The sequence below is a fragment of the Rattus norvegicus genome, chromosome 12, assembly GCF_036323735.1.
Source record: "Rattus norvegicus strain BN/NHsdMcwi chromosome 12, GRCr8, whole genome shotgun sequence".
NCBI lineage: Eukaryota > Metazoa > Chordata > Mammalia > Rodentia > Muridae > Rattus > Rattus norvegicus.
This window is the reverse complement of record NC_086030.1, coordinates 8,743,266-8,750,475: the sequence shown is the minus strand read 5'-3', so window position 1 is coordinate 8,750,475 and position 7,210 is coordinate 8,743,266. Positions and strand designations below refer to the sequence as shown.

The 7,210-nt window shown below is 42.0% G+C and overlaps 1 pseudogene; it reads right to left on the bottom strand.

The window, feature by feature from the left end:
- Window positions 1–5,913: 5,913 nt before the first annotated feature.
- Rps29-ps5 (ribosomal protein S29, pseudogene 5) lies at window positions 5,914–6,092 on the bottom strand (annotated as a pseudogene).
- Window positions 6,093–7,210: the final 1,118 nt, after the last annotated feature.

Below are 7,210 nucleotides of genomic sequence, written 5' to 3'. Positions count from 1 at the left end.
CAAGCAGCAGGCTCCAATGCCTTTAAAAAAAAAAATGAACGTGTTATCCAAAGGTCGGGAAAGCAAAAAGAAAAAGAACTACCATGTCAATGTTCTTCAAATATGCAGGCTGCCACCAGAAACCGGGGTCTAGGTTAAAACTGGATCTTGTTACCTCAAAATTGCCTCAGATTAAAGAAGGGTTTCCCCCCAAGCCTCCACAGTACCCAACTCTTTGGGTTTTAGTTAACCCCAGATGTAGTCAATTTGAATAAGAACAGTAGCCATCACAACAGCCAAGGCAGAAGAACTGAGAAAATTTTCACTCTACTCCCACACCCTGTGGCAGAGCAGGAAAACATGAGAGACATTTCCAAAGCAATGATTTTATCCAACAAAGGAAACATTGACATTTTACTTATGGAGTCCGGATATGATATAAGTTTGTGTAATCCTAAGCGTGTTAAGTTAAATCCTTTACTGAATGTGCTCAGGGTGTAATAGCAGACATAATTTAAGAATGTTCTCAGCTCGAGCCCATGCAGAAACACCTGTAAATTATAAAAATGATGGACAGGAATGACTCCGAATGTTCATGTGAACTGGTCCTCACTGCTGTCCATCTCAGGGCCGTGACATCACGGTATAGAGTTCTATATTTCTAAGGTTCACTTTTATTTTATATGCATGTGCATTGTCTGTATGTGTCTGTGTTCAGTGCCAAAAGAGATCAGAAGAAAGCAGGAGAATCCTGGGGCTAGAGTTATAGTAAATGGATAGCTACCATGTGGTTTCTGGGGATGGAACCTAGGTCTTCTGTAACAACAACTATTGCTCTTAACTGCCAATGTATCTTTCTGGCCACTTTTTAATTTAAAATTTATTTTTATGCATGTAAATTAGGATATATTACATTACTTTCCCCCTTCCAGTCCTCTCTTCATCCCTTCCCAAATTCTTCCCAGCCAATTTCTTCCTTGTTAAGTATGTGTGGATAAGTATACTCAGATATATTAATAAAATTCGCTGAGTTCATTTCTGTTGGTTGTGTGTATGGTTTCAGAATTGACCATGTTGCATTAGATACCCGAAGGGGGAGCTCATTTGCCTGAGACTAGTTCACCCACTTGCAGGAGAGTTCTACTTTTTAAAGAGCAACAGGATGTTGAGGTTTGGAGCTAAATCTCAGGACAATCCTGGTGAACAATCATGTGTGTCCTAGCTTCCTATTCTCTAACAGCCCTTGCACTCACAAATCATTAGGGAAGCCTGGAATGTTAAAAGCACAGGTGCTGCACCAGCTCCAGTGGAGCCTGCCTGACATGAAACAATCCCGGTCAGCAGGCCAGAGATATGTGTTCCTCGGAACTTGGTCTCCTGGAGATACTTGGCCACTTCCTGCTCGACTTTCTGCCTAGCTGATTCCAATGGGTACGATCTGGAGTTACATACTGACTCTTTTGTTTCTTTTTTTACTTACAGGAACATCGAGACCCGATTTGGTCTTTATGGACCATTCCTCTTTGAAAGCACTAGCAAAAATTAAGTAGAATCAGAATGAAATTCTAAGAGATGTGATCCATAATTTACAACAGGAACAATTAACTGTGGAAAATCCAGACCTCTTAGATAGTGAAAGAATTAAGGCGCTAGCTATTAGAGGGGAAAGTCCTGTCAATTATGAAAAATCCAAACATTTAGGAATTCCTATCAAGTAGTTACATGGAAGAAAACATTATTTAATTAGAGGAAGGTGGTGGGCCACTCCTTTAGGTAGAAACAGCATGAGTAGATACAGGACTACTGCGGAGCCATTGCCGTACACAGTGACATATGATGAAGAAGGTGATAGATGGGTTAATATTGATGGGAAGAGAGTACTATATTATTCTTTAAATTTTATAGAATGCTTAGCCAGATCATGTCCCCGTGCTTGCCTATTATCAAGAGGAACTATCCTATCTTTAAAAAGACAATTACATGAATATTGGCTAATAGAGAGAAAAAGACTAAAGATTCCTTAGTGCTGGCTGTCCTGTTGTTATCCGAGAGATGATATTTAGAGATTGAGGTAAATGAGGTCTATGACCACCGTCTGGCACCAGTCTGATTCTCAGGAAAATTTATTTCCTGTCTTGCTTTCTGTTCTGAACTTCATGTAAACTGTTAAACTTTTCTTGGTTATTATTTGAGTGTACCCTGTCAAAGGGCCAAAAAATTGGCTCCTGTTCAAGCATTGTATGTAACCACAAAGCAGATTTCAGTGAAATCGCAGCAGATTCAAACCACCCTGAGTGTGTTGTGTCTGTCTGTCATTGTGTCGAACCTGTGCCTTCCTGAGTACCAGAGCCCTGCTTCTCCCGAGGTGTCCTCTGTCTGAGTGGTCTGTGGCGCACAGGGGCCTTGTTCCCCCTTCTAAGTAGGACTGAAGCACCCACACTTTGGTCTTCCTTCTTTTTTTTTTTTTTTTTTTTTCTTTTTTTTTTTTTTTTTTCGGAGCTGGGGACCGAACCCAGGGCCTTGCGGTTGCTAGGCAAGCGCTCTACCACTGAGCTAAATCCCCAACCCCTGGTCTTCCTTCTTTTAAGCTTCGTATAGTTTGTGAGTTGTATCATAGGTATTTTGAGCTTTTTGTCTAACATTCACTTATCAGTGAGTGCATACCATGTGTATTATTTTCAACCATGTTACCTCACTCAGGAAGCCTGTGGGCACTCCCTCCTCCTCTCCAGATCTCTGTTGACCAGAATATTACTACTTTAGTATCAGGATTCCGTGGGCACCCACTGGGATTTCCAGGTTCTTGTTTCCTGGAGCAGATTGGACGGAGGTATGAAGAAAGAGGCAGGCAACACAAAAGGATTTGTGAAGAGAGATCATATTCCTGAGGGAGGGAGTGGGATGAAGCACAGATGTGTTAGAAGTTCAGTGCAACGGTGCACAGAGGATGGGTACACACATGCAAGGGTGAGGGGTAGGGGAAAGTGGGGGGACATTCCTCTCACATGGTGCAGGTTTGGGGATCATTTGTACAGTGTAGACTTTCTAATACATACTCTCTTACGTGTAGTCCATAGTGAGTCACCTAGAGGAAATGCAGTGCCACTGAACCTGTGCCCCCCCTGACTGCTCTCCATAGCCTCAGTCTTGAGGTGTCTAGCCCACTTCTTTGGCAGGAAGCTTTCTTTGTATGCTAATTTTTCGGGCTTTCTAAAATGCATCTTGAACCCTACCTTTTTCTCCTACTTCAACTTTCTGAGAGTCGTGGTCCCAGAAATCTTTAGGGGGATGGAGCTGAAGGGTGATGACCTGTTGTTTTATAACCACTGCCTTTATGTTTAGGGATGTCTCCCAGCTTGAGAGGACCCACGGGTCTCTCTCTGTTCTGTATCCTTGAGGAAGAAGACCTGCCTGGCCTCTGTCCGAGTGGCTGTAATCCCTGTATCACAGGAGTTTAGTCTGAACCTTCTGTGCACTAGAACACAAATTCTGTAAGAATGTTGGTTAGAGAGATAGGGTCCAAAGATTGATTACACCAATCAACAACCTACCAAGGGGCAAGCACTAGGAAAACCATAATAGTGGGATAGATTTACAGGTAAATAGGGGGATAGAGAGGGGTAATAGTGAATATCGCTCCTAGAGAAGACCCAAGTCCAGGTCCCATCATCTATGTTGGACACCTTGCACCCTTTACCTCCAGCCCCAAGGGAGTCTATACTCTTTTTTGCCTACTAGGATAGCTACCCTAATGTACACATGCACACGCACGTGCACACACACACACACACACACACACACACACACACACACACATGCATGCACGCACACACACGCACATTCATATTTTTAAAATAAAAATTACACCTTTTAAATTTGTTTGTAAATTATGCATGTTGGGGGAGGTGTGTGTTGTGGTTTGCCTTGGAGTTCTCTCTGTTTTGATGCTGATTCTGCTCCCCCAAGGACGGCTGCCTAGTCACATACTCAGGACTCAGGTGACCTTATCAGAGGCTCCCACTGAATTTGTAAAATAAAGGCAAGAGCTCGAGATTTGGGCAGAGGGAGGAGTCGGGAGCGAGAGGGGAGGAGTCAGAAGAGGGGAGGAGAAAGGAGAAAAAGCGAGGAAAGAGGAGTCCTGGGAGAAGGAGAAGCTGGAGACCTGGGAAATAAAAGGTGCAAGTAATGAGGGATTTGGGAGCGAGGAATAGGACAGTGTAGGGTGGATCTGTCCAATCTAGATGCTAGATTGTTTTCATATTAACCGAGTTGCGTTTTCTTTGTACGGGCCGATTCGGGTTGGAGAGGATACTGCAACAGGTGTGCATGTGGGTGTGAGTTCCCACACAGGCAGGAGAGGACACTGGATCCTCTGGAGTCATGGCTATGAGTTGTTTGATGTGACTGCTTAGAACTGAACTCATGTGCAAGAGCAGTGCCATCTCTCCAGCCCTAACCACTGGCCTCTACATCTTTTCTTTCTTTTTCTTTTTAGGGTAATAGTGTGAAATTGTAATAACTGCATGTCTTTTATACCAACACACCCCAAAGAAGAAAACCCAGGCACACAACAATCCTAATCGTGCAGGATGGGTCTTGTGCTTCTGGGTCTGCATGCGACATTCAGCAGTCCCGTGCCAGACCCACACCGTCATCCAGCATTCAGAACATTGTATCTAAGATGCAAAGCTAACACCACATCTGGATTCATATTTGTTGGGCTTATTTTTCTTTTTCTTACCAATTCCCCCCTCAGTTTAAAGTGTGTGTGATTATAGCTGACTTTAACTCTATTATGGACTCGGTGGTATATTGAGTGAATGGGAAGACAGAGAACAACTACCTCGTTCCTTCTGTTCTCTCCTTCCTAAACTCACATGTGCCATCTCGTCTTGACTTTGCTACTTTGGCTCCCTACCCCTGTCCATTCTTTCTTCCAGGAGCCTGGGACTGAAAGGCAGATGTGACCTTTGCTTTCCCCAGCCCTTTCTCTTCCAGGTACTCATGGCATCCTCCAAGTCATCGATTCACTTCCTGTGCCATGTATGTCCCAGTCTTTCCATTTCCAAAACGAGCCTCACCTGGCCACTTGCTGCCTTGCACAAGCAGCAGTGCAGACTGTCCGCACTCCAAGTTGTCACAGAGATGGAGTGTTATGCAGTGTTGTTCATTAAGCAACATCCTATACATACGAAATCTTCTTATGTCTCTCCTAAAGCTATACCCATTACACAGCACTTTAAAAATCAAGATTAATTTGCCTTTTAACCGTGTTTTCAGTATTCTAGATGGCCTCTGGGTAAAAGATTTATCCCCTCATCTTATAAAAGTAAAGTGACTAACATAATAAGGGTGCTTAATATTCTTTGTACTTTAGTTAGCGCTATGAACTACAGAGATGACTGACAGTGCTCGTATTCGGATATTAATGACAATGTCCATTTTAAATGCCCTCAGTAAAATAAGGGACATATCCTAAGCCCATTGCTTTCCTCGATGTTCTCCTACCCACAGGCCTTCTACCTTGATTGCCTGTTGCACTTGTACAACAGAACAAGCACTATTGGCGAATAGATTGCCATCTATAACATCACTATGCTCTAGTTAAATGCTGCTGTACCCTACCCAGTAGCCCTCTGTATTCTCTGAAATAGACCGATGATTCTCTTGATACTCCAGGAAAGCCCTAAGCATACTTTATTCTGAAATGTCTAACTTTGACAATAAGTCTAATAGAAAATTATTCAGTGACTGCTTACATCTTAAGAATAATCATAAAATTTTACTATATATAGATGGATCTACTGTACATAGATTTTTTTTTTGAGGCCTTCACTTTTTTTATTCTGTGTGCACAAAGACTAGCATGATTTCTATCAGTGGGTAGACAGTCAGTTTCACTGGGTAGACAGTTGAATAATCCATTCAGGTTGCTTAGTCCAACTTAATGAAGCCTATGTCCTTCACGTACTGACGGAAGCACTGTTGGCACATGTTCAGCCCATGTTTATGGATCAGACCGTGGCAGTTAGAGCAGACGCAGCAAGAGCGAGAACCCTGGCCAAACTTTCGCGGGGACTCCAGTAGAGCTGCTGGTGAACCATCTTGCCTTCAGATGCCCAAGGAGGAAAGAGGCCTGTATATAGATTTACTGTGTATAGATTCTAGAAACTCTGTTACCAACATTAATTTTTTAGTTCTGATGTGAGCATATGCAATGAGCAGAGATCTAAGTCGAAACACAATTCATGATTTTGACACATAACAAAAACTGTAGGGCTGTCTAGCCTCTTTGGGTACTTCAAGCAATGACTTTAATTAGAAAAATATATTTTAGAGACCATCAAACATCTATTTCCATAATTGAAATGAAGGGTCTTTTTTTTATTTAAATAAAAGCACACTGGCCAAGCATTAGACACAGTGACTAGGACCCACTGGTGTGGTTACTGTTCTAAGGTGGTTGCTTGAACTGATTTGTAATACATAATAAAATCAACCAAACTGAATACAACAACTTATTCCACCTGGAAGATATCACATTGGCCATTCCAAATACTTCCCACACTACTTGATACCTTAAGAAACCACATCTTTATGTTTTTACACTTAGAGATCAGGAAGTAACTCAGGAAGTGGGTTAGCCTCAAATCACTTCAAATTTCAGAAAACTATGAGCAGAAAACAGTTTTCAACCTAGGAGATTTAACAGATGATCAAATTTACTTTAACAATCATAATCCAGGAAAAGCTAGATTTTTTTTTTAAATCTCAAGTTTGCAGTTAAAACATTTAAAGAAATATCATTGTAATATTGCTTTGAAGTCCTAAACATATAGAATGAACCAATGGTGCCTTATAATCAGAGCTGCCCCACTCTTCCAAAATGATTGATCTGTCAAAAATACCTATAATTCTCACCGCATAGCATCATGACATGAGACCTGCAAGACTTTCCCTCTGATGGCGCCTATTTGGACCATTCCAGTTGGCCACCTATGGTCACATAGATATGTGGTCAAGAGTCTAATGGATAAAGAGTTAAATTCTAAATGTCCATGACTGGACTTACCCCACGACATCAACTTAGGACACAGTGTTCAAATAGAACCTGATTATGTCACCCTTAGAACTGCACTGGCAACAGCTAATGCACCTCTTCTCCCTGGTTTCCATTTCTCTTCCTTCCTTTCTTTAAACTTTTATTAATTTGTGTGTTTTATTTTGTTCT